At 40.4% G+C, this 25,547-nt stretch overlaps 1 pseudogene; it reads right to left on the bottom strand.

The window, feature by feature from the left end:
* Window positions 1-526: 526 nt before the first annotated feature.
* Window positions 527-24,380, bottom strand: LOC129561707 (all-trans-retinol dehydrogenase [NAD(+)] ADH7-like; annotated as a pseudogene).
* Window positions 24,381-25,547: the final 1,167 nt, after the last annotated feature.

Below are 25,547 nucleotides of genomic sequence, written 5' to 3'. Positions count from 1 at the left end.
TTATAACAAGTGCTTTTTAAAAATATTTACATTTGAATCCAAAAAGAATGGTTACAATGTGTTAAAGGCTATCCATAAAATTAATATTAGTGTAGGAAATACATGTGTCATATCTTTATGGCTAAATCTGCTGTGTAAAATTCTTTTAAAAATCTTTATTCCAACATAAAAATCCAAGTATATATATATATATATATGTATATGTACTTGATATATATTATACATGTACATATATGTATGTTATATGTGTACATATATACAATCTCAAAATATATAATTTTGGCTTTTAAACATGTAAGGTAAAAATTTTAATATTGTTGACCCAAGCACCCTGCTAATTTCTGGGTGCTCATAAGACACTGAATGTTTATTTCATGAAAACTATATATCTTCACATATCTATCTATCTTCAATCTTGTGCTTCTGCTTATATTTATGAAACAGATCCACGGTCACAGCAGAGAATGTGTAAAAAGGGAAGGTCAGGTCACCATCACGCAACACAGACCTTCTGTCACCTAGAACCTCAAAATGTCAGAACAGTTTGAATGCTGAAATGTAGTGACAGTTTTTAGTGATTTGTTTCCATACCTTCCAAACAAAAACATTTTATGCAATTGTCCTTCCTGCCTGATTTAGGAAACTTCAGGTCAATTCTGCTATTGGAAATCCTTCCGGGCCTGAGGTCTCCACCATTCATTTTCTTTCTGTGGGTCTCTGATATGAGTATCTGAGCTGATTCTTGAAGCTTCAGTACAATTGCAAAAACTGACAAGAGGAAAGAGATTTCCTGAAAGGAAAGTCTGAAGGAAAAGGATGAATAAGGCTATGAAGATGTGAACAGGAAGTGCTATCCAGTGAGCTTAGACTTCTGGGTGTCTAGGAGAAAAATAGGTGAATGCTACTCCCTGGCTTTATCCCCAGAGCCTAGAACAGAAGCTGTGATAGGGTGGATGCTAAATTCTTAGCTGTTAAATGACTCGATATATTAACAAATAAAAGTAGGTTGTGGTCTAATAGTAAAGACTTTCAAAATCATGCTAAGGCATTGATATTTTGGGGCAACTTGAGTTTTAGCAGTTTAGTGAAGTTCTGGACAATATGGTAAAATATTGTACACAGAAGACCTATTATCACACGACTGTGTTAACATGGTCAGTGAGAGGTAACTGAATTTAGCTAAGGTGACCACTGTGGGAAATGAGAGGGAGCATTCCCACATTCACAGCAGCACTGTTTACAATAGCCGAGATGTGGAAACAACCTGTGTCCACGAATGGATGAGTGAATAAAGTGTGTGTGTGTGTAATGGAATATTTAATCATAAAAGAATGAAATTTTGCCATTTACAACAAAATGGATGGCCTCAAGACCATTATGCTAAGTGACATGAGGCAGTCAAAGACAAATGCTATATGATCTCACTTGTATGTGGAGTGTGGAATCTAAAATAACAACAACTTCATAGATACAGAGAACAGATTAGTGGTTGCCATAAGCAGGATTATGGGGTGGCAGAAACAGGTGAAGGGAATCAAAAGTTAAAAAAAACAAGTAAGCAAACAAAACCTAATCTTCAAGGATTAGAAGAAAACACACTTTAAAAAGCACTTTAAAAGCTATAAAGTAAGGAAGTTTTGTGGCAATACTTGAAGAAGTGAGCAAGTTTGTGATGAAATAAAAATACCTAAGATGAAATCAATCTAGTATTAAAAAATCACAGTACAGAGGTTTTAAAAATTAGTTTTATAAGTCTATGAAGAAGACTTATTCTTTTTGTAAGTCTCTATCAATCTTGCTACATAAAATAATATAAAATATGAAGGAAACATACATTTATAAATATTAAATTTAAAAAGTAGCCTATGGGGAGGAGACAAGATAACCATAAAAAAGCAGGTATCTTTTTCCTGAGTTGAGCAGTTCAAATCTTTCATTGATTTTTTTAAAAGGTAAATTGTGTGTTATCAATTGGTCCAGGTCAAATTTCTTTTCCAGGAAATCTGTCAAGAGTTTTGGAACATAATCTCTGCATTCCCAACCTGTAAATAAGCACACATGTTCTCTTTAGACTTTACTAAATGATTTTTATATTTTATTATCTTATATCTGTTCCTTCTCTCTCTTGCACTGTTACCTTTACCCTGGATGCTACTATCCTCAGCAGCACACAATGGGACTGCATTTCTCCCTTCTTAAGAAACAAAGGCAGAAACCCCACAAAAAACCTTTCTCTCCCGCACACCTTCTAATCTCTTCTCCTTTTACAGAAAAACTACTTTATAGGAAGAATTCTCTCCAGTTCAGTCTTCTCAGTTCCACTTCCTTTTCTCTTACTTTCTCTTGAGCCTACTCAGTACCTGGCTGCTATAGCTCTTGTCAAGGTCACCAGAGACACAGACTATGGTCAGTGTGAGGCCCAGCCTTTTCTCTTTCCACAGTACCTGGGACACAAAAAATGAGAGGCCGGTTGGTACAGATGAGATTCTTCAGAGAGGGATCCTTAGAGGAAATAAGACTAATTGAGAAATAAACAATAAGAGATATAAGTTGAGCTTCCTCACTTTGTTTGTGTGGTGTGGGGATATTACAGATTATTGACGAGTTAGAAGTAGAATTCACATATTCACTGAATGTCTTTTGAGTATATGCTAAGTACCAGGTGGCTTTCCTGATGGCTCAGATGGTAAAGAATCCACCTGCAATGTAGGAGACGTGGGTTCAGTCCCTTGGTCGGGAAGATAATCTGGAGAAGAAAATGGCAACCCACTCCAGTATTCTTCCCTGGAGAATCCCATGGACAGAGAAGCCTGGCAGACTACAGTCCATGGGGTTGCAAAGAGTTGGATATGACTGAGTGACTAACACTTTCACTTTAAGGACCAGGTACCATTTCAGAGATGGGAACATGATAGGGGCAAAAAATGCTCTGTCCCTGATCTCAGGAAGAACAGGAAGCCCAAGAATCCTCTCACTTAGTTCAGGGAGACAGTAAACAAATATTGTAGAGTACATCATCAATGACAAGAATTAAGGAGAAAAATAGAGTAGGGGCAGTAGGTTGTTCAGAGGCCAAGGCTAGGGAGGTGGAGAGGGAATGTGATTTTTTTAAAGCTTAGGGATGGCCAGTCTGATAGGGTGACATCTGAACAAACACATAAAGACAAGAACTATCCAGAAATCTTGGGGTAAAGTAGTATAAAGGTGTTGAGGTGAAGTGTTGGCCAATGAGAACAGTGAGGAGGTCAGTGTGTCGAGAATAGAGTGAGAGCAGTAGTAGCAGCTGGGGTCAGAGGGCCGGATCATATGGGGCCTTTTGGCCATTGCATGTTTGAGACTTTATTCTGAGTGACAAAGGAAGGTGTTAGAGGTGTTTGGGAGAAGTGTGACCTGATCGGATTTCCCTTTTAATAGTCTCACTCTCTGGCTGCTCTGTAGGGAATACTCTAGGAGACAAAGGGCAAAAGCAGGGAGACCATTGACCATTTAAGTCACTGATGTCATGCAGGAAGAGGTGATGGTGACTTGGACAAGTGATGGTGCTGGTGAGAAATGATCAAATCCTGGGTATGTGTTGAAGATAGAGACAACAGGCTTTGCTGAAATACTCGTGGTATGAGAGAAAGAGCATAACCCAGGGTTTGAGGCCTGATCAACAGGAATGATGGAGTCATCATTTATTGAGATGGGAAGCCTGGGAGGCAAGAGTGGTTTGGGGCAGGTGAAGTTCACATGTCTATCAACTATCCAAGTGGAGATGCCAGGTAGGAAACCTTTATATCTTCAGGTCTAGGCTGAAGATATAAACTTAAGTGTTATGGGTAGAGTGTATTTAAAGTCTTGAGACCACAGAAGATCACCTTGGAAGGAAGTGTAAATAAAGAGGAGAAGAGGACTAAGCACTGAACCTTAGGACACACCAAAGTTAGAATCTTAGGGATGTGGGGAACCCAGCAAAGATTCCTGAAAGGAGTGACCAATGAGGAAGGAAGAGGAGGAGCAATAGAGGAGAAAGAAGAGGAGGAGGAAGAGAGGAGGAAGAACAACAGCAGCAACAACGAAGTAATATCTAGAAGTGAGGTGCACAGAGTGTTTGAGAAAAAGGGAGCCACCAGCTATATCAAATCCTACTGATAGTTCATTTGAGACCAGGACTGAGTTGACCATTGTCTGTGTCAATCTTTCTGGTGTTAATTTCAGTCAACCCCATAAAATGGGACAATCCCTTTTACTTTGGCTTTAGATCCAGAACTTTCTGCTGATGCTATTTAGTGAATCAAATAAATTCTATTTTTCATACACATTCTCAAGGATGTTGGAAATAATAGATTAAATCAGAAATTTCTGTTCCATAAAATCATCCCAATAGGGAGTGCTGGAGCCACTCATTCGGGCCTTTGGAGAACTTGAGTTGCGGATGCTAATACTAAACATATGCCCACCAATACTAGCACTAAATCAGGGTAGGGGGATTGTCTTTGTATCATTATGGCCACAGTCTCATTTTAGATCACTTCATATCCATTCTTGGAAGAAAGACTTTTCAGGGAGGATATGATGAGAAAACAGACTTCTCTCATTGTCAACAGAGATAAAGCCGCACTTTCAGGCCAGAGGCTCTGTCGTTCTTACCTTCAAAAATGCATCCCTTCCACATGCATCCAGTGAAGAGCAGCATTGGGTTGTAAGTGAGCATCTTGGCTGACGGAGGAGCCCCTACCACCACGTTGACCACTTAGTTCATGTTGCAGATGCAAAGACATCAATCTAAGTTTAGAATGAAGGAGAATGTTTCTCATCTCATGTTACAGACTCAGAAATACCCTACGTACATTGTGGTTCTAATAGTTGATTTATTTTCCAAGTCATGAAGTAAAATTAGGCCCACATGCCTTTTGCTTTCAGTTCAGTTCAGTTCAGTCGCTCAGTCGTGTCCGACTCTCTGCGACCCCATGAATCACAGCACACCAGGCCTCCCTGTCCATCACCAACTCCCGGAGTTCACTCAAACTCATTACCACAGAGTTGGTGATGCCATCCAGCCATCTCATTCTCTGTCGTCCCCTTCTCCTCCCGCCCCCAACCTTTCCCAGCATAAGAGTCTTTTCCAGTGAATCAACTAGTCGTTTTGCTTTATGCTTACTTTAAAAAATTCTCAACACAATTTTAGTCACAACTTAAACTTGTTTGTACATTTCACTTTTAAGGCAGAAAGTAGAAATTAATGTGGTCAGTGTTCATGGTATTTTCAGTTTACCATGGACCAAAATGCAGGGGAAAATTTCCTATATTTTCAAAACAATATCACCATTTGAGAAGGTTTAGAAAGCCATTTGAAATAAACTAAACCAAATTACCTATACTGAATCAATTGACCCAGTTTTTTATTAAAGTTTAATATGAAAATTAAATCAAATGCTAAAATGTAGGACAAAGTAATCCCTTTCTTGGTTGCATCGCTGAGACTAATCCCACTTTTGCTGGTCATCCACCCATTAACTATTCGTTAATAGTTTTTCTGAATACTTGATAGGTTGTAGCAATAGATATTATTTATTAGAGACACATGTTCATTAAAGTATCATCTGGAAATCAACAGACCCTAACAATATCCAATATTGCATATTGACTGTGTAAATGTGGTATTGGTTGCTATGTAATAATTCTAAGTGACACCAGGGAAGGGGAATGACAACAGTGGTAAAGACTACTTATTCCTAAGGTACCAAAAGTATTAGAGCGAATTTAGTCTACTGCTCATTTGGGAGCAGAATTGACTGTGTCTCATATTGCAGTTCTCCCTTCCTACCTTAGCCCAGACTGGGGCTTTCTAGTCCAGGGGATCTGACCTCAGATCTAAGCAGAAGTCTGGTGCTACTGAATTTTGAGAGAATTCAGATAAGAGACAGAGAAGGCACTGGCAACCCACTCCAGTACTCTTGCCTGGAAAATCCTATGGATAGAGGAGCCTGGTGGGCTGCAGTCCATGGGGTTGTGAAGAGTCGAACATGACTGAGCGACTTCGCTTTAACTTTTCACTTTAATGCATTTGCGAAGGAAATGGTAACCCACTCCAGTGTTCTTGCCTGGAGAATTTCAGGGATGGGGGAGCCTGGTAGGCTGCCGTCTATGGGGTTGCACAGAGTTGGACACGACTGAAGTGACCCAGCAGCAGCAGCAGATAAGAGAAAGCAAAGTTCAGGTAAAGAGTGAAAAATTGGCTACACCATGGTTTTGAGGGAAGATGGCCAAATTTTGAATAGCCCCTCCATCCATGCCCTGTTCTCCTGCTCTCTCCCCAGAGAGTCACTTTAGGCTATTTGGCTTATAAAGTTCAAGAGATATAATCATTGTTGCCAAAAAAAAAAAAAAGAAAGAAAAAGCCATATATACAAAGCAGATTAATACTTGAACAATTTGCCCCAATGGTTGACTCCCTCGCAGTCTGATCACATCAGAGTGGTATGATGTGATACTTAACTTTACAGGCAGACCTGCACGTAAGTTTGTGTGTGGCTTTAGGCACAACTGCTTCATGATTACCAGGTATTTTGCCTAATAGGTAGTTACTATTAGTAAAGCTATGAAAAATGAGTTTACCTTTGTGCAATCAAGATAGCTTGTGTATTGTGTGGCTCCCCTATTGTGGCTCTTACCATAGTTTCAAGATGCCCAATAACTTCAAAACTGTAGCTCACAGTGTCACCTGTCATTTCTGACAGCACCTCACTGATGGGCTTGGTGAAGTCCTTGGGGCTGATGTACTCAGTGGCTCCTACAGCCATGGCCTTTTCAAATTTGTCTTTGTTGAGGTTAGCCCCAATGATCCTGGATGCACCAGCTGATTTACAGCCCATGATGACCGAAAGGCCGACTCCTCCCAGGCCAAAGACCACACAAATTGAGCCAGAGGTGACCTGTGGGGAGGCAAATCCTGTAAATGCTGCTGCTGCTAAGTCACTTCAGTCATGTCCGACTCTGTGTGACCCCATAGACGGCAGCCCACCAGGCTCCCCCGTCCCTGGGATTCTCCAGGCAAGAACACTGGAGTGGGTTGCCATTTCCTTCTCCAATGCATGAAAGTGAAAAGTGAAAGTGAAGTCGTTCAGTCGTGTCCGAATCTTAGTGACCCCATGGACCGCAGCCTACCAGGTTCCTCCATCCATGGGATTTTCCAGGCAAGAGTACTGGAGTTGGGTGCCATTGCCTTCTCTGCCTGTAAATGCTAGACCTAGGGTAAAAAGGTAGAACCTGCAAAGTATCTCCTCTCTTAGAACATGAAATTCAGAAGATCACTTTGATGAGTTATTAGGACCGAATGACTCATTCTTACGACAGTGCCACAAAGAGAATCAGAAACAGCACAGTTCAGTTCAGTTCAGTCGCTCAGTCGTGTCTGACTCTTTGCGACCCCAGGAATCACAGCATGCCAGGCCTCCCTGTCCATCACCAACTCCCGGACTTCACTCAAACTCATGTCCATTGAGTCGGTGATGCCATCCAGCCATCTCATTCTCTGTCGTCCCCATCTCTTCCCATCCCCAATCCCTCCTAGCATCAGACTCTTTTCCAGTGAGTCAACTCGTCGCATGAGGTGGCCAAGGTACACAAACCCATGCCAAATTTGTTTTAGATTTGGTTTAACCAGCATATTCTTAGTGGTCATAACTGAATCTTTTGTAAATAAATTATTTTTCATCAAAGTTGAACCTCCATGTTGCAATAGATTATCGATCCATGCATAGCTTCAGGAAGAAAATGTAGTTAAATGAGTTGGGGTATTTTTACCCTGTACCATGTGTTATTAGGGTTTCCCTCATGGCTCATATGGTAAAGAATCTGCCCATCATGCAGGAGACCCAGGTTCAATCCCTGGGTTAGGAAGATCCCTTGGAGAAGGGAATGGCTACTGATTCCAGTATTGTTGCCTGGAGAATTTCAGTGGACTATGCAACGAGCACATAGTCGCTGGGTTGCAAAGAGTCAGATGCGACTGAACAAATAACACTTTTACTTCATGCTATATTAAAGAAGATTCTAGCCAAAAGTCATCTTTCTGCTAGAACACTCTTAATCCTGTTACACAGCAGGGAGCAAGGAAACCTGAAAGCAGAGAGACCTGTATCTATATATGCATGTGTTTTGAAATGTCTAAACTTATAAGCAGAGATTTATGTGGGTACAGAGGTGCCAAACCCACTCTCCACGAGCTGTAATTTCATCTGTGGCCTCCCAAGCTCTCAGCTCAGTTGCTGAACTTGGAGCTTTGAAATCCATGTGGCCATTCTCTCAAATATCATTCATAATTAACTCATCCATACAACAAATTTTATTGATGAATTCTTTGTGGTCAGAAACTAAACTGGGCATGTTCTGCCTTTTCTTGTAATTTCTCTGGTAGTTTGACTAGCACAGTAAGAAAGTAGAATACTAATTTAAACTATATCCAATGTCCCTTCTCTCATCTCTTTCTTGGAATAAATCTGTTTCAACAGCCATATGTATATTTTCCACAAACTCCTCACCTTTCTAGTCTTCCTTTGGACATATATTTCCTTTATTTGGATATCCCTTTCCTTTATTCATTCATAAATTTCTTTTTTACCAATTATTATTTATTGAGCCATTACTATGTCCAGGCTCCTTGCTAAGTAGTGTAGTGAACAGAGACTTGGTCCATACCTCCCTGGAGCTTGTGGTCTAATGAAAAGTAAACGTATGAGAATTTGAGATTTGGGACCATACTATCAATGAAGCAAACATGTTACAGTGAATAACAGAAAGAGATTCCTGCTTAGATGGAGTAGATAGAAAGAAAGAAAGAACTTCTTTGAGCAAGCATGTGATTTTTTTTTTTGAGAAAACATTTATTTCTCCTTAATTTTTAGATTATATTTTACTAGAATGGAATTCTAAATTGGTAATCTTTCTTTTCCTTCCCTGGTGGCTCAGTGGTAAAGAATCTGCCTGCAATGCAGGAGACTTGGGTTCAATTTCTGGCTCAGGAAGAACGCCTGGAGACAGGAATGGCTACCCAGGAATGGCCATCCAGTATTCTTGCCAGGAGAATCCCATGGACAGAGGAGCCTGGCAGTCTACAGTCCATGGGGTCGCAAAGAGTCAGGCACGACTGAGCAACTAACACTTTCACTTTTCTGTTTCTTCCAGTATTGTATCTTTTCCCAGCAGTTTATCTTTAAACTGAGAATAATGTTAAGGAATCAGCCACATAAGGGCTCAGTAGATGAGCATTCCAGACAATTAGAATACCTCGTGTAAAAATTTTCATGCAAGATAGGACAGCTCAGCAGGCTTACAGATCTCATGAGAGGCGAGTGTGAGTGGACCATAGTGGATGAGATGACATTGTTCCAAGAATGGAAGCTATTGAAGATTTTTAGCAAAGATGTAATGCAGACCAATTTATGTTTTATAACATTGCTCTTACTTGTAAATGGAGAATTACTGGAGATGGTCAAGAGGAGTAATGAAAACAATAAAAGGGAGGCCATTGCATCTAGTGAAGATATGATGATGGTAGTGAGACGAAGAAAATGGAAAGATTTAAAATATACCTTGTAGGTAAAGTTAGCAGGACTTGCTGCTGCATTGTATATAAGGTGATGGAGAGGGAGGATCGAGGATGAAGAACATTCAGTTCAGTTCAGTTCAGTCGCTCAGTCGTGTCTGACTCTCCGCGACCCCATGAATCACAGCATGCCAGGCCTCCCTGTCCATCACCAACTCCCGGAGTTCACTCAAACTCATGTCCATCTAGTTGGTGATGCCATCCAGCCATCTCATTCTCTGTCGTCCCCTTCTCCTCCCGCCCCCAACCTTTCCCAGAATCAGAGTCTTTTCCAGTGAGTCAACTTGTCGCATGAGGTGGCCAAAGTATTGCAGTTTCAGCTTTAGCATCAGTCCTTCCAATGAACACCCAGGATTGATCTCCTTTAGAATGGACTGGTTGGATCTCCTTGCAGTCCAAGGGACTCTCAAGATTAGAGCGGGCATAAATATGGCTGGGTGACAGGAAGGAAGAAAATTAAGAATTCCATTTGATACATACTCAGTTTGAGATACCTGTGAGATCCTCAAAGGGAGATGTCAGGTATGGCATCGGATGAAAGAATTTGGGGTTCAGAGAGAGTACTAGAGATAGAAATTTCAACTCAACTAACATATGGACAATTTTTAAGACTTCGGAGTTGGATGAGACCACCACATATGGGACTGTCTGTGAGAATGGTTTTAGTATTTATGAACTGTATGTTCTTTTACCCACTTCTTCTACTCATTAACAGTGACATAGTCAGTCAGTTAAGTTGCTCAGTTGTGTCTGAATCTTCGCGACCCCATGGACTGCTGCATGCCAGGCTTCTTTGTCCATCACCAACTCCTGGAGCCTGCTCAAACTCCTGTCCATTGAGTTGGTCATGCCATCCAACCATCTCATCCTCTGTCATCCCCTTCTCCTCCTGTCTTCAACATTTCCCAGCTTCAGAGTCTTTTCCAGTGAGTCAGTTCTTCGCATCAGGTGGCCAAAGTACTGGAGTTTCAACTTCAGCTTCAGCGTCAGTCCTTCTAAGGAATATTCAGGACTGATTTCCTTTAGAATTGACTGGTTTGATCTCCTTGCAGTCCAAGGGACTCTCAAGAGTCTTCTCCAACACCACAGTTCAAAAGCATCAATCCTTCAGCACTCAGCCTTCTTTATGGTCCACATCCATACATGACTACTGGAAAAACAATAGGTTTGACTCTACAGATGGACCTTTGTAGGCGAAGTAACATCTCTGCTTTTTAATATGCTGTCTAGATTGGTCATAGCTTTTCTTCCAAGAAGCAGGTGTCTTAGTTTCATGGCTGCAGTCACCAACTGCAGTGATTTTGGAGCCCAAGAAAACAAAAGTCTGTCACTGTTTCCATTGCTTCCTTATCTATTTGTCATGAAGTGATGGGCCCAGATGCCATGATCTTAGTTTTTTGAATGCAGAGTTTTAAGCCAAATTTTTTACTCTCTTCTTTCACTTTCATCAAGAGGCTCCTCAGTTCCTCTGACATAAGGTGAGTCCAAATAATCACTCTTAAGCTTTCATGCTTTCATACTATATGCTAGCCATTAGAGGTTGCATTTTGTCCCCCCACCTAACTACTTATATATAAGTTGAAGTCTCAACTCCCAGTACCTCAGAATGTGATGTCATTAGGAGATAGGGTTTTTGCAGAGGTAATAAACTTTAAAATAAGGTAATTAGGTGAGTTCTAATCCAGTATGATTGATGTCCTAATAAAAAGGGGAAATTTGGATAAAAAGACTGGCATAGAAGCAAGGTGATATGAAGAGACATTGGGAGAAGACAGCCAAGGAGAGAGACCTGGAACAGATCTTTTGTTTATATCCCTTAGAAGAGATCAGTCCTGCCAAGACTTTGATTTGGGATTCCTAGTTTCCAGAGTGTGAGACAATAAGTTTCCGTTGTTTAAGCCACCCAGTCTGTGGCAGTTTGCTACAACAGCTCTAGCAAATTAGCACACTAGCATTAATACTTATTTTGTGAAAAATGATTAACTTTAGATGTGAATCTAAATTTTAGAAAAGAACCTGAAGGAAATACAGAGGAAACAAAATTAAATCTAGAGATTTTATTTTCTCTTATTCAGAAATAAAATTTTGAATCTGAATTTTTCATTTTCTTCCAGTTGATTTGGCATTGTGTATAAATAGCCTGCATATGAGATGCTTTGAAAAGTTTTGTTTTTTAAAAAAACTTCAGTTTTCCTTAAAAAAAATCATTTAAAAAATAAAATAAGAACTAGCCCACCCTGCTTCTTACCTTGCCAATCTTAATAGTGGCTGTGTATCCAGTGGAAAATCAACATCCAGTTAAAAAGACTTTCTCAGGAGGAGCTGCATCATCAATCTTAGCGATGGAAGTTTCATCCACCACTGGGTACTCAGTGAATGTACTGGTGCTCAAGAAGTGATAGACTGGCTTGACCTTGCATGTAAATCTGGTGCTGCCATCAGCCAGGACTCCATGAGCAGTGATGCTGTTTGATACATCAAATAGTCACGTTAATTCAACTCAAAAATTAGCACAGTAACAATTAAATGGCATTAGAGAAAAGTAACTGAAACCTATTCTGTCCTTATACAAAGGTTGCCATCTGGGTTGCAACAAGCATTGCATTCTCTACACTGAGGCAGAAAGTGGGGGATGACTTTGTCATCTAGAGAGAAAACATGATATAATGTGTTGGCCATTAACATTAAAGGATGAAATAGATGAATGTGAATTGGCAGCAGCTGTGCAGGCACAGGAGGGCCGAGAGGAACTACTCCACGTTCAAGGTCAGGAGGGGCGGCCGTGAGGAGATACCCCACTTACAAGGTAAGGAGCAGCGGCTGTGCTTTGCTGGAGCAGCCCTGAAGAGAAAGCCCATGACCAAGGTAAGAGAAACCCAAATAAGATGGTAGGTACTGTGAGAGGGCATCAGAGGGCAGACACACTGAAATCATAATCACAGAAAACTAGCCGATCTGATCGCACGGACCACAGCCTTATATAACTCAATGAAACTAAGCCACGCTGTGTGGAACCACCCAAGACGGGCGGGTCATGGGTGGTCTGACAGAATGTGGTCCACTGGAGAAGGGATCAGTATTCTTGCCTTGAGAACCCCATGAACAGTATCAAAAGGCAAAATGATAGGATACTGAATGAGGAATTCCCAAGGTCAGTAGGTGTCCAATGTGCTACTGGATATCAGTGGAGAAATAACTCCAGAAAGAATGAAGGGATGGAGCCAAAGCAAAAACAATACCCAGTTGTGGATGTGACTGGTGATAGAAACAAGGTCTGATGCTATAAAGAGCAATATTGCATAGGAATCTGGAATGTTAGGTCCATGAATCAAGGTAAATTGGAAGTGGTCAAACAGGAGATGACAAGAGTGAACATCGACATTCTAGGAATCAGTGAACTAAAATGGACTGGAAGGGGTGAATTTAACTCAGATGACCATTATATCTACTACTGTGGGCAGGAATCCCTTAGAAGAAATGGAGTAGCCATCATGGTCAACAAAAGAGTCCGAAATGCAGTACTTGGATGCAATGTCAAAAATGACAGAATGATTTCTGTTCGTTTCCAAGGCAAACTATTCAATATTACAGTAATCCAAGCCTATGCTCCAACCAGTAACGCTGAAGAAGCTGAAGTTGAACAGTTCTATGAAGACCTACAAGACCTTTTAGAGCTAACACCCATCAACGAATATAGTAAAGTTGCAGGATATAAAATCAACACACAGAAATCCCTTGCATTCCTATACACTAATAATGAGAAAATAGAGAAATTAAGGAAACAATTCCATTCACTGTTGCAACGAAAAGAATAAAATACTTAGGAATATATCTACCTAAAGAAACAAAAGACCTATATATAGAAAACTATAAAACACTGGTGAAAGAAATCAGAGAGGACACTAATAGATGGAGAAACATACCATGTTCATGGATTGGAAGCATAAATATTGTGAAAATGAATATATTACCTAAAGTAATTTATAAGTTCAATGCAATCCCTATCAAGCTACCAACGGTGTTTTTCACAGAGCTAGAACAAATAATTTCACAATTTGTATGAAAATACAAAAACCCTCGCATAGCCAAAGCAATCTTGAGAAAGAAGAATGGAACTGGGGGAATCAACCTGCCAGGCTTCAGGCTCTACTACAAAGCCACAGTCATCAAGACAGTATGGTACTGGCATAAAGACAGAAATACAGATCAATGGAACAAAATAGAAAGCCCAGAGATAAATCCATGCACCTATGGACACCTTATCTTTGACAAGGGAGGCAAAAATGTTCAATGGAGAAAAGACAATCTCTTTAACAAGTGGTGCTGGGAAAACTGGTCAATCACTTGTAAAAGAATGAAACTAGAACACGCCCTAACACCATACACAAAAATAAACTCAAAATGGATTAATGATCTAAATGTAAGACCAGAAACTATAAAACTCCTAGAGGACAACATAGGGAAAACACTCTCCGACATAAATCACAGCAGGATCCTCCAAGACCCTCCTCCCAGAATATTGGAAATAAAAGCAAAAATAAACAAATGGGACCTAATGAAAATCAAAAGCTTCTGCACAGCAAAGGAAACTCTAAGCAAGGTGAAAATACAGCCTTCAGAATGGGAGAAAATAAAAGCAAATGAAGCAACTGATAAAGGATTAATCTCCAAAATATACAAGCAGCTTCTGCAGCTCAATTCCAGAAAAATAAATGACACAATCAAAATTTGGGCCAAAGGACTAAACAGACATTTCTCCAAAGAAGACATACAGATGGCTAACAAAGACATGAAAAGATGCTCAACATCCCTCATAATCAGAGAAATGCAAATCAAAACCACAATGAGGTACCATTTCACGCCAGTCAGAATGGCTGCTATCCAAAAGTCTACAAGCAATAAATGCTGGAGAGGGTGTGGAGAAAAGGGAACCCTCTTACACTGTTGGTGGGAATGCAAACTAGTACAGCCACTATGGAGAACAGTGTGGAGATTCCTTAAAAAACTGGAAATAGAACTGCCATACGACCCAGCAATCCCACTCCTGGGCATACACACTGAGGAAACCAGAATTGAAAGAGACACGTTTACCCCAATGTTCATCGCAGCACTGTTTATAATAGCCAGGACATGGAAGCAACCTAGATGTCCATCCGCAGACAAATGGATAAGAAAGCTGTGGTACGTTTACACAATGGAATACTACTCAGCGATTAAAAAGAATACATTTGAATTAGTTCTAATGAAGTGGATGAAACTGGAGCCTATTATACAAAGTGAAGTAAGCCAGAAAGAAAAGCACCAATACAGTACATTAACACGTATATATGGAATATAGCAAGAGGATAACGATAACCCTGTATACGAGGCAACAGCAGAGACTTGGATGTGTGGAGCGGTCTTTTGGACTCTGTGGGAGAGGGCGAGGGTGGGATAATTTGGGAGAATGGCATTGAAACATGTATGTTGTCATATGTGAAACGAATCTGACGTGGTTGGGGGCTCCCCACCTCAACACTCTGTGGATTTAAGAGGCCGTTCCTTCTGGAAGTGTATAAATTAGCCTGGGATAGAACCTGTACTTTGAATTTACTAATTGAGAAATGAGAAACTAGAACTATAAAGGTGGCATAGAAATACAAGAAACTATTCTTAAGTAATCTTTTAAAACTTTGAACAGAGTTACAGATTTTGCCATTTGTTATAAACTGGTATATATAATTTAACCAGAACCATGAGAAAGTTGGTATTGTGTGAATTCTGAGGCACTTTCGACATGCTGTAGGAGGGATGTGGACTTTCCTGAGTTTTACACATTCATAAGTGAATGGTCTGTATCTTGTGCCTTTGTTGGTTTTCTGTGAGCTGTAGTTTCTGGGAAGTGAGCAGCTCTCATTCCTGTAACTCTTGTAATCCAGTCATTCGTGTGCCTCCTTCATGAGGATTCAGTGTGGCTGCGGTACTGTTATCCCTCTGATAGGAACTCTAACTCAGTGTAAAGCCCCAAAGATCGGTTACTTATTTTTGTTTTATATTGTACTATATTTTATTTACAGTGTTGTGTTTGTTTCAGGTATATAGCAAAGTGATAAGTCATATATATATATATGAATTAACAAAAGCAGTTCCCGTCTTTTGATGGGGAGCTCGTGGTTTATAATATAAATGGCATTATTTTGAGAGAGGGATAACTTAAGTATGGCATTGGGTTTTTTTTCTGTTTGCAGCATGAGGCAGTTGTAAAATAATTAATGTAGTTTTTTGCAACTGTGTATTCTATAGTATTTTTTTAGTTTGGTGAAATTTTAACTGTTAATGTTTTTGGCACTGTGCTTTGTACCATTTATTAAATAAAAATTAAAAAAAAAAAAGAACTAACGCCCAAAAAAGATGCCCTTTTAATTATAGGGGACTGGAATGCAAAAGTAGGAAGTCAAGAAACACCTGGAATAACAGGCAAATTTGGCCTTGGAGCACAGAATGAAGCAGGGCAAAAGCTAATAGAGTTTTGCCAAGATAACGCACTGGTCATAGTAAACACTCTCTTTCAAGAATACAAGGGAAGATCTACACATGGACATCACTAGATGGTCAATACCGAAATCAGATTGATTATACTCTTTGCAGCCAAAGATGGAGAAGCTCTATACAGTTAGCAAAAACAAGACTGGGAGCTGACTGTGGCTCAGATCATGAACTCCTTATTGCCAAATTCAGACTGAAATTGAAGAAAGTAGGGAAAGCCACTAGACCATTCAGGTATGACCTAAATCAAATCCCTTATGATTATACAGTGGAAGTGAGAAATAGATTTAAGGGACTAGATCTGATAGAGTGCCTGATGAACTATGGATGGAGGTTCGTGACATTGTACAGGAGACAGGGATCAAGACCATCCCCATGGAAAAAAAATGCAAAAAAGCAAAATGGCTGTCTGAGGAGGCCTTACAAATAGCTGTGAAAAGAAGAGAAGCGAAAAGCAAAGGTGTAAAGGAAAGATATAAGTATCTCAATGCAAAGTTCCAAAGAATAGCAAGGAGAGATAAGAAAGCCTTCTTCAGCGATCAATGCAAAGAAATAGAGGAAAACAACAGAATAGGAAAGACGAGAGATCTCTTCGAGAAAATTAGATATATCAAAGGAACATTCCATGCAAAGATGGGCTCGATAAAGGACAGAAATGGTATGGACCTAACAGAAGCAGAACATATTAAGAGGAGGTGGCAAGAATACACAGAAGAACTGTACAAAAAAGATCTTCACAACCAAGATAATCATGATGGTGTGATCACTCACCTAGAGCCAGACATCTTGGAATGTGAAGTCAAGTGGGCCTTAGAAAGTATCACTATGAACAAAGCTAGTGGAGGTGATGGAATTCCAGTTGAGCTATTTCAAATCTTGAAAGATGATGCTGTGAAAGCGCTGCATTCAGTATGCCAGCAAATTTGGAAAACTCAGCAGTGGCCACAGGACTGAAAAAGGTAAGTTTTCATTCCAATCACAAAGAAAGGCAATGCCAAAGAATGCTCAAGGTACTGCACAATTGCATTCATCTCACACGCTAGTAAAGTCATGTTAAATTCTCCAAGCCAGGCTTCAGCAATATGTGAACCGTGAACTTCCAGATGTTCAAGCTGGTTTTAGAAAAGGCAGAGGAACCAGAGATCAAATTGCCAACATCCACTGGATCATCAAAAAGCAAGAGAGTTCCAGAGAAACATCTATTTCTGCTTTATTGACTATGCCAATGCCTTTGACTGTGTCGATCACAATAAACTTTGGAAAATTCTGAAAGAGACGGGAATACAAGGCCAACTGACCTGCCTCTTGAGAAACCTATATGCAGGTCAGAAGCAGCAGTTAGAACTGGACATGGAAAAACAGACTGGTCCCAAACAGAAAAAGGAGTACGTCAAGGCTGTATATTGTCACCCTACTTATTTAACTTATATACAGAGTACATCAGAGAAACACTGGGCTGGAAGAAGCACAAGTTGGAATCAAGATTGCTGGGAGAAATGTCAATAACCTCAGATATGCAGATGACACCACCCTTATGGCAGAAAGTGAAGAGAAACTAAATAAAAAGCCTCTTGATGAAAGTGAAAGAGGAGAGTGAAAAAGTTGGCTTGAAGCTCACCATTCAGAAAACTACGATCATGGCATCTGGTTCCATCACTGCATGGGAAATACACGGAGAAACAGTGGAAACTGTCAGACTTTGGGCTCCAAAATCACTATGGATGCTGATTGCAGCCGTGAAATTAAAAGACGCTTACTCCTTGGAAGGAAAGTTATGGCCAACCAGTTCAGTTCAGTTCAGTTGCTCAGTCGTGTCCGACTCTTTGCGACCCCATGAATCACAGCACGCCAGGTCTCCCTGTCCATCACCAACTCCCGGAATTCACTCAAACTCATGTCCATCAAGTCGGTGATGCCATCCAGCCATCTCATTCTCTGTCGTCCCCGTCTCCTCCTACCCCCAATCCCTCCCAGCATCAGACTCTTTTCCAGTGAGTCAACTCTTTGCATGAGGTGACCAAAGTATTGGAGCTTCAGCTTTAGCATCAGTCCTTCCAATGAACACCCAGGATTGATCTCCTTTAGAATGGACTGGTTGGATCTCCTTACAGTCCAAGGGACTCTCAAGAGTCTTCTCCAGCATGACAGTTCAAAGGCATCAATTCTTCGGTGATCAGCTTTCTTCACAGTCCAACTCTCACATCCATACATGACCACGGGAAAAACCATAGCCTTGACTAGACGGACCTTTGTTGGCAAAGTAATGTCTCTGCTCTTTAATATCTGACAGAATGTGGTCCACTGGAGAAGGGAATGGCAAACCACTTCAGTATACTTGCCTTGAGAACCCCATGAACAGTATCAAAGGGCAAAATGATAGGATACTGAATGAGGAATTCCCCAGGTCGGTAGGTGCCCAGTATGCTACTGGAGATCAGTGGAGAAATAACTACAGAAAGAATGAGGGGATGGAACCAAAATGAAACAAATACCCAGTTGTGGATGTGACTGGTGATAGAAGCAAAGTCCGATGCTGTAAGAGCAATATTGCATAGGAACCTGGAATGTTAGGTCCATGAATCAAGGCAAATTGGAAGTGGTCAAACAGGAGATGACAAGAGTGAACATCGACATTCTAGGAATCAGTGAACTAAAATGGACTGGAATGGGTGAATTTAACTCAGATGACCATTATATCTACTACTGTGGGTAGGAATCCCTTAGAAGAAATGGAGTAGCCATCATGGTCAACAAAAGAGTCCGAAATGCAGTACTTGGATGCAATCTTAAAAACAACAGAAAGATTTCTGTTCGTTTCCAAGGCAAACCATTCAATATTACAGTAATCCAAGTCTATGCCCCAACCAGTAATGCTGAAGAAGCCGAAGTTGAACGGTTCTATGAAGACTTACAAGACCTTTTAGAACTAACACCCAAAAAAGATGTCCTTTTCATTATAGGGGACTGGAATGCAAAAGTAGGAAGTCAAGAAACACCTGGAGTAACTGGCAAATTTGGCCTTGGAGCATGAAATGACGCAGAGCAAAGGCTAACAGAGTTTTGCCAAAGGAACACACTGGTCATAGCAAACACCCTCTTCCAACAACACAAGAGAAGACTCTACACATGGACATCTCCAGATGGTCAACACCAAAATCAGATTGATTATATTCTTTGCAGCCAAAGATGAAGAAGCTCTATACAGTTAGCAAAAACAAGACCAGGAGCTGACTGTGGCTCAGATCATGAACTCCTTATTGCCAAATTCAGATTGAAATTGAAGAAAGTAGGGAAAACCACTAGACCATTCAGATATGACCTAAATCAAATCCCTAATGATTATACAGTGGAAGTGAGAAATAGATTTAAGGGACTAGATCTGATAGATAGAGTGCCTGATGAACTCTGGACGGATGTTCGTGACATTGTACAGGAGACAGGGACCAAGACCACCCCCATGGAAAAGAAATGCAAAAAATCAAAATGGCTGTCTGACGAGGCCTTACAAATAGCTGTGAAAAGAAGAGAAGTGAAAAGCAAAGGAGTAAAGGAAAGATATAAGCATCTGAATGCAGAGTTCCAAAGAATAGCAAGGAGAGATAAGAAAGCCTTCCTCAGCAATCAATGCAAAGAAATAGAGGAAAACAACAGAATAGGAAAAACAAGATATCTCTTCAAGAAAATTAGAGATTCCAAGGGAACATTTCATGCAAAGATGGGCTCGATAAAGGACAGAAATGGTAGGGACCTAACAGAAGCAGAAGATATCAAGAAGAGGTGGCAAGAATACACAGAAGATCTGTACAAAAAAGATCTTCACGACGAAGATGACCAACCTAGATAGCATATTAAAATGCAGAGACATTGCCAACCAAGGTCCATCTAGTCAAGGCTATGGTTTTTCCAGTGGTCATGTATGGATGTGAGAGTTGGACTGTGAAGAAAGCTGATCGCCAAAGAATTGATGCTTTTGAACTGTGGTGTTGGAGAATACTCTTGAGAGTCCCTTGGACTGCAAGGAGATCTAACCTGTCCATTCTAAAGGAGATCAGTCCTGGGTGTTCATTGGAAGGACTGATGCTAAAGCTGAAACTCCAATACTTTGGCCACCTCATGCAAAGAGTTGACTCACTGGAAAGGAGTCTGATGTTGGGAGGAATTGGGGGCAGGAGGAGAAGGGGACGACAGAGAATGAGATGGCTGGATGGCATCACAGACTCAATGAAAGTGTGTTTGAGTGAACTCCGGGAGTTGGTGATGGACAGGGAGGCCTGGCATGCTGTGATTCATGGGGTCGCAAAGAGTCGGACACGACTGAGCGACTGAACTGAACTGAACTGAATTGAGCCCATGCCATATGCAAGAAGCCTAAGAGTAGAGGCATGCCTTGAAGACATCACATGTTCAGTTCTAGACCATTGTTGTAAAGTGAGTCACACAAATTTTTTGATTTCCCAGTGCATAAAATAATCATGCTTATACTATCCTGTAGTCTTAAGTATGTCATCAGTTCAGTTCAGTCACTCAGTCGTGTCCGACTCTTTGCGACCCCATGAATCACAGCACGCCAGGCCTCCCTGTCCATCACCAACTCCTGGAGTTCGCTCAAACTCATGTCCATCGAGTCGGTGATGCCATCCAGTCATCTCATTCTCTGTCGTCCCTTTCTCCTCCCGCCCCCAATCCTTCCCAGTGTCAGAGTCTTTTCCAATGAGTCAACTTGTCGCATGAGGTGGCCAAAATATTGGGGTATACCATAGCATTGTGAAAATAGCAGTGTATATATCTTAATTATAAATTTTGCTATCCAAAAAATGACACTGATAGACTTGCTTGAGGCAGGGTTGCCTCAAGCTTTCAATTTTTTTTTAAATGTATTTTCTTAATAGCATAATAAAGCAAAGTGTAATAAAACAAGTATGCCTGTATTCTAAAGTTTATAAGCACATCAAGTTTTTTGCTAAAGTTTGAGACTTTGCCAAATTAAATTTCACTGCATACAACCCATATTCCTTATGTTCTTTTTCCTCCTAAGTTCATTAAGGCTCCTTTAATAATTCCTAGTTGCACTATTTCCTTTGATAGGATAGACAACCCTACTTATCTCAGACTTGTGGCTCGACATTTGCACACCTGGTTTCACTGTAGTGACTCCTTCTCCAATGCTGTCTGCAACCCTAGTGGATTCATGTACCACAATCACTGAAAACTTAGACACTATTGCTCCTTTTTATCACATGGTCATCTGTTTGACAGATTCCCATTGCCAACACCTGGGTTCAAAGATAAGAACATTGCACCAATCCACAAAGGGGTTGTTTTACAGTTGGGAAGACATATATCTCTTTCTTGAAAAGACTATAATTTTTTATGCTGGATGACTGCCAAATATAATAGTGTTGATTCTCAAATTCTGAGCTGAGGATCAACCATCAAACCAAAATCTCTCTCTTTAAGGAATTTATAATACTGCTGCCTCTGGCTGTACTTTTGAATCTCAGTCTTTTTGAAGTAAACTGATGCTCCTGTGAGGGAACTAGAATGCAGTCTGTTACCAGGCACAAAAGTAGATTTTTACAGTTAGTTTCTCCTCTTGATGAAAGATAGAGGGAATGAGAATAGTGTGCAGAAGAGAAGTGAGCAAAATTGTATGTTACCACAATGCTCAAATAACAAGGGATGGTCAAAGAAAGATGGCAGCAACGACTGTTCAATAACCTGGTGATCAAACCAATGGTTAGGCTCTGTCCAAAGGAGTGGGGGGAATGTTCCAGGAAGCTGTCATTTCTCCAGGCACAAATGAATTCCTTATTCTTTGTGAAAAGTAATCTCAATGTTTGACACCCAGAGATTTTAAAAAGTCATAATGATTAACCATTTTTATCACTGTGTCAATAAAAATTCAACAAAAGTTATATAGAACAGATTAGTAGAATTGTTTTTTAATCAATAACTAAGTCATTAATTTTATACCCACTATGGCCTTATCAATTAAAAAAATATAATGAGAATTAATAACTGAAAATTGGGAAACATTTCCTTATTTAAGGATCCAGCCTCACAATAATGATATACTCAAAGTAGGGGTGATAAAATTTTAGGCTTATATGCACTCTCAGGTGATTACCTCAATAGGACTTCTTCCACCTTTGGTGGAGCAACTTTTATCTCCTCAGTGGAAAAGGGTTTCTTCTGTTCCCATAGCACAGCCACTTTACATTTAATAACTTGAGAAATTGGTGAGAGTTATAAACAGGCTCCAACTTTGTCTTTACAGTTACACACTCTCCGAACAATACAAATCTGGACAGATCACTTTGTAATCCTTAGAGATCATCTTATGTACACCTGTGATATATGAGGAGTGCAGCCCAGAGACACTAACAACTGGATCCATGGTCCCAGAGCATGTGGGAAGCAGGGCTCGACCAGATTCTGAGGTACACCCTTTCCGGCCCTTTGCTTTTTCTCTGCCTGTGCTCACATAATAGTTTACTAAACTAGGTTCTTTTACTACCATTTCAAAGTAACAAAATGTCACCTGTGTATCACTCATTCACAAGAGCAGATTTATGAAACAGAAAATGTTGTTGATATATCTTCAAAATCTAAGTCAGTATTTAATAGCTGTATAATCATGTAGCAATGGTGAGGTTATTAGAAAATTAGCTTGTTTAGCGATGAAGGGAACCATGAACATCATGATGTGTATAGACCGCGAATTCCTGGATGACTCTGTCTTTGCATTTCCTAATCCATTTTTGTACCCAGCCCAGTTCTTGCATCTCATTGGTCTAGATAGGTGAGGTAAAGCTTCTCATCTCTGCTACTGCTGCTGCTGCTAAGTTGCTTCAGTCGTGTCCGACTCTGTGCGACTCCATGGACAGCAGCCCACCAGGCTCCTCCCCTCACGGAAGTGGAAATTAAAGGGTGGAGCATCTCAGTGAATAGTCTTCAGCTGTTCAACTGGTTTGGGTAGTTATTTAAGTAAAGAATTTTGCTGACATTATTGAAATCAGAGAAGGGGAGAGAGATTGTTTTCTTGATTTCCCATCCTCAAATCTGTTTAGGAATCCTATAAAATATTTTATTTCATTTGTTCAGATGCCAAATGAGTTATCAGTTATCTTTCATCTTACCTATCAACTAATACACCATTTCTAAGATCTGCTTTAGATGGATAGTTACATGGCTCTTTTACAAGAGATTTTGAGAAATGATATGCTGGAAACAGATGGGATGCTGAAAGCCATCAGTGACTTTAACATTCACCCTCTGCCTCTCTGAGGCAAATGTCGTGGGTCACAGTGTTGCTGACTCTATTTTTCCTGTCCTCCTTTTTGTTGTTGTTCAGTCACTCGGTCATGTCTGACTCTTTGTGACCCCATAGGCTGCAGCACACCAGGCTTCCCTGTCCTTCACCATCTCCTGGAGCTTGCCAAAACTCATGTCCATTGAGTCGGTGATGCCATCCAACCATCTCACCCTCTATCGTCCTCTTCTCCTCCTGCCTTCTATCTTTTCTACTGCTAATAGCAAATAATGTCTCTGCTTTTTAATACACTGCCTAGGTTTGTCATAGCTTTTCTTCTAAGGAGTAAGCATCTTTTAATTTCATGGCTGCAGTCACCATCTGCAGTGATGACCCCATGAACAGTATGAAAAGGGTCACAGTGCAATGTGGTCCAATCATGATGCTAGAAATTTCACATCACAATCCCATACTAATTCCTGCTGGATTAATAGTTGAGATTTAAAGTCAAACTATAAATATAAAATACGTGGAGCAAGGAGGAGTTTTTGTGCTTGAGAATGACAGAAAAAATTCATACTGGAAACATCTAAGAATGAACATTTTGTGTGTTGAGAAGTAGCAAATAGCAGTATGTGCCATTGAAAGTCAATTTATGGAAACATTTTGCTTACCAGAACAATTGCCCAGCTATCCTGAAATTCAGTTATTAATAATGTCAACAGAAGCCACATTTTCCCACTTTTCTTACTGAAAAAGCTCCCATATGCTGTTTTATCCTGTTTCTACTGGTATTCTCTGAAATCCTAACCCGTTGCTCTCCCTCATCCCCCAGGGTATGCTTGCTCAACAGGCATTTAATTCCCCAAGAAATATCCCCAAGTATTTAATTATGTTAAGATATTCAAGTTTTAACAACCAGACCCACATTATTAGATCATGAGGATACAGAAATGTTCTGCTTACTTTCCCAGCAGTGCCCATTCTGTCTTTCTTTTTGTGCCGTATTTCAGTAAACAGAATTTTTCTGCCTGTAGGTTAGCTCGGTCTGCTGTAAATAACAGCATCTTGTGCCCTCAGATAAATAGTCTGGCTCAAAAGTTCTGCCTTGAGTGATATGACTCATGTCTTCTAGACTTCTAATGAGCCATAAGCCTCACCCTTGGCAGTCAAGTTTTGAAAAGAATTATGGTAATCTGTAATGATCAAACCATGAGTATAGCTCTAACAAAGACAAGGTAGTCAATCCTATTGAAAATGACTGAAAGCTTTCTTATCCATCTTATACCTGGGGATATAAAAATATATCAGGTTAGTTCAGCTCAACATAACTCAGTAAAAATGTATTGTGTGCTTCTTTAGCTGCTCTGCAAGACACAGCTGATTTTAGGGATGTGTGTGTATGTATTTATTGATATTCTATTACTACTTCACCGGAGAAGGCAATGGCACCCCCACTCCAGTACTCTTGCCTGGAAAATCCCATGGGCGGAGGAGCCTGGTGGGCTGAGGTCCATGGGGTGGCTAAGAGTCGGACACGACTGAGCGACTTCACTTTCACTTTCATGCATTGGAGAAGGAAATGGCAACCCACTCCTGTGTTCTTGCCTGGAGAATCCCAGGGACAGGGGAGCCTGGTGGGCTGCCGTCTATGGGGTCGCACAGAGTCGGACATAACTGAAGCAACTTAGCAGCAGTAGCAGCATTAATACTTCACAACACAGAGACTTGATGTAGTTTGTGGAAAACATGTAATTAAACATAAATGAAAACAAGGCCAAGAAAATGTAAAAGATTGGAATAGAAGGTCAAAATTAGAAAACAGGAGTCAAGGATATATAGAACATGAGTATGGATAACTATGGTTTCTAGATATTTGAGGGATAGAAAGATATGTAAAATGTGTTAGCTCTGCATGTGGACAGATTATGGACTGAACCCAAATCACTGTTACACACAGCTGTCTCATACAGTTGTGTAAGTTGTGCATGACACAGAGGCATAAGTGCAGAGGAGAAAGGGAACTGAAGTCCAGCCTGTATCTGGCTTTCAAATGTTAAGGGTTTTCACCTCCTTGACAAGTGTTTCACTCTTCTAAGTAGTTGTTTAACTACTTCAAGGGACTTTTTCTGAAAATAAGATACAATGGTGCTGGAATCTTTGGGATTTACTGACTGTTGA

Source organism: Moschus berezovskii, chromosome 5 (genome assembly GCF_049115385.1).
Source record: "Moschus berezovskii isolate FMDL1 chromosome 5, NW_MosBer_1.0, whole genome shotgun sequence".
Classification (NCBI taxonomy): Eukaryota; Metazoa; Chordata; class Mammalia; order Artiodactyla; family Moschidae; genus Moschus; species Moschus berezovskii.
Note: the sequence above shows the minus strand (reverse complement) of the source record. Positions and strands in the feature narration are given on the sequence as shown.